At 43.1% G+C, this 3,231-nt stretch overlaps 1 non-coding gene across 1 annotated transcript; it reads right to left on the bottom strand.

The window, feature by feature from the left end:
• Positions 1 to 1,383: 1,383 nt before the first annotated feature.
• LOC141597956 (small nucleolar RNA R71) lies at positions 1,384 to 1,490 on the bottom strand. Its single transcript, XR_012523163.1, has one exon. It is a non-coding gene; the product is annotated as a small nucleolar RNA R71 (small nucleolar RNA).
• Positions 1,491 to 3,231: the final 1,741 nt, after the last annotated feature.

Here is a 3,231-nt window from a genome sequence, read left to right on the forward strand (position 1 = left end):
ATAATGTTTACTGCTGGGAAATTGTTTGCTGTTAGTTTAATTAGCGTTATGAGTAGCTAAACTCCCTTCATGTTGGGATTAGGGGATCTGCGGTAGAAATGTGACGATGTAGAAAATGAATTAGACGAATTAATTACGAGACTCTGTCACTATAGCAATTTAATTGTATTTATTCGACTTAGTTGAGTGCACGCTTCTATGTCACCCTTTAATCTGACTAAAATTAATCCTGGATCGAAAGATTGGACTAAATAGGTCTGCTATAAACAGTAGACTACCCTAATGAGGATGAAAGTTAAGTTAGTGGTAATTTAGGATAGAAAGTGGACCGAAAGGACCTTTCAACATCCGTCTCACATTAGTTAAATCGAATCATTTGGTGAGTCACCTGGACTACCGTAGTGAACCGAAATCCCGACATGTCCCTTCTCTCTTGATAGTTTAAACCTTGTATCTTGTCTTACTGCTCTTCACTTTTATTTCTCTTTTCCATTAATCTCGTAGTTTAGAAATCAATTCAACAAAAACCCCCAATTGTTACTTTAGGACTAGAATTAGGCAGCTGATAATTACATTACCTCTCTGTGGATTCGATACTCGACTGCCTCTACTACATTTTAGTTGAGACCGTTAGGTTTTATTTTTGATAGGGTTGCGATAGCCGTGTCAAATATTGGCGCCGTTGCCGGGGAGGCAATTGTTTATATTATTAGTTGTTTCATTTTTAGTCTTTCTTAGTTTAAGGGACAACCGTTCCTTAAACTTTTCTTATATTCTTTTTGTAGTTTCTTCTTATGCGCAGGTCACAGGGTGGTGAACTAGTACCGTTTAATCCTGAGATTGAGAAATCCTTGCGCGAGTTGAGACGATCACAAAGGGTATTGCCGACAGAGGAAAAGCTGAGTACTCTGTCAAATTACTTTGAGAACGAGCTATTTGAGGAGGATCCACATTCTTCTCATGTTTCCACTTCTTCAGCCGAAACCGTCACATCTCCGGATTTTCCAGTTATGGCCGAAGAAGCAACCATTGCCAGTCACTCTGAACCGACAGCTGCGAATCTCTATAAGGGATTTGTACTACCAAGGGAGGTAAGAAAATTCGAACCGAAGCCTTCTTATATCAACTTAGTTGAAAGGAACCAGTTCGGGGGAGCTGCAAATGAAGATGCAGCTAAGCACATGGAGACCTTTATCGATTATTCTTTGCTCCATAACCCCACCAATCGGCGTGACCCGGATCGATAAAAGAAACAATGTTTATTTTCTCACCCGTGATGCTGCAAGGAGGAGTGGTATAGGGACCGGAAGCTCATGGGGTAATCGACGGAATTCGCTAGCTTTAGCATTTTACAAGAAGTACTTTTCCGCCTCGAAGACTATTGCCATTAGAGCTCAGATCACGAGCTTTAAACAAGGGCCTGATGAGAACTTTCATGAAGCATGGGTCCGTTTCAAGAAGCTGGTGTGAACCATTCCGCACCATGGGTTCGAAAAATGGAGTCTTTGCAATCAGTTCTATAATGGGTCGTACGACGATCGAGAGCTATTTTGGATGCCGAGCCCAATGGCCGATTTGTTGAGAACATGGGAGAGACTAAGGGGTGGAAGATCATTGATGATTTGGCCACCCATAAGGCTGAATATGGGAACTCTAGAGGCAATCAAAGAAGAGTCTGAATCTTCTTTCGTAGCCGCACTAGAAGCTCTTCTTTGCGAGATTTGACAAATATGAGTTGGGAGGAGGTTCCAAAGGGGGGATGTATCAGGTGAATGCTGTGTCAGACGGTCCTTTCGTCTGTAGAAGATGTGGAGGGGAGGGATATGTCTCAGATCATTGTCCCAACTCCTATGAGTCTTGTGCTGCCTTTCAACATTACAGGCAGAACAACACTTATTACGAGCCGAACGTCCATCCCAATTTGAGGTGGAGTAGTCAGAATGTGCTCAATCCCACTGCTCCTCCGAATCAGCAGCAGCCATATATTCCTCCACACAAGAATCAACAAGGCTTTCAGAAGCCTCCTTCTTTCAATCCTCCTAACCATGGTGCATCATCTTCCGGTGGGGTGAATGAAATAGGAGAGATAAAGTCTATGTTGCAATCCATTACAAAGCAGTTGCAGCTGAGTGATCAACAAAATCAAAAGAAGGACGCGTCTATTAAGGCACTTGAAACCCAAGTTGCCCAACTAGCCGCGAATCAATCCACAAGAAAGCAGGGTCATTTACCGACTCAAAATGAGAAGAATCCGAATGAGACGGTACATCTGATAGAATTGAGAAGCGGACTTTCTTATGAAGGACCAGAAGTGTCGAAATCAGACCCGAGGAAGTCTAAGACTGATGGTGAACAGTGTTCTATCGAGAAAAAAAGGGCTCACGACAAAGCAGTTGCTCGATCGACTGAAATATGGTGTTCGATCGAGTAGAACTGAAGATGAAAGTCCTCGATCGAGTGGTTTTTCCACTCGATCGAGTGAACAGGAAGAACAGGTTGGTCGATCGAGTAGTTTATCTACTCGATCGAGTGAAGCAGAAAGTGGAGTTGGTCGATCGAGTGGAAATTGTACTCGATCGACTGACATTGATGAAGAAACTGCTCGAACGAGTGAGCAAATTGGTCGATCGAGTAGTATTGATGACGGGAAGCTTATTCGAGAGCCTACCAGTGCTCGTTTAAGTGAGATATCACCGGAAAGACCTCGTTCGAGACGTAAGAAGCGTCCAAAGGATACAGAACTTGCACCGGAAGATACATTGGAAGCGAGAAACAAGGGACTCGAGATACCTATCACGGTTCCTTTTCCGAGGCGGCTGCAGAATACGAAAGCTAATCAACAATTCGACAAATTTTTCGAACTTCTGAAGAGCTTGGAAGTCACTGTGTCGTTCGTTCGAATTCGACAAAGGTACCCTCTTATTTAAAGTTTATGAAAGAAATTTTAGCGTGTAAGAGGACTATTAATGATAGTGAGACCGTAGCTTTGACTGAGGTGGGGTCAGCCCTATTTCAAAACAAGTTACTCCCTAAGCAATCAGACCCGGGTAGTTTTTCAATTCCGTGTCATATCGGTATGCATTTGATTGATAACGCGCTATGCGATTTAAGCGCTAGCGTGAGTGTCTTACCGTTATCTCTGGTTAAGAGATTTGGTTTGACAAAGCTAAGTTGTACCAACATGACTGTCCAGATGGCCGACCGTAGTTTATCACGGCCACTAGGTGTAGT

Source organism: Silene latifolia, chromosome 8 (assembly GCF_048544455.1).
Source record: "Silene latifolia isolate original U9 population chromosome 8, ASM4854445v1, whole genome shotgun sequence".
In the NCBI taxonomy this organism is placed as follows: domain Eukaryota; kingdom Viridiplantae; phylum Streptophyta; class Magnoliopsida; order Caryophyllales; family Caryophyllaceae; genus Silene; species Silene latifolia.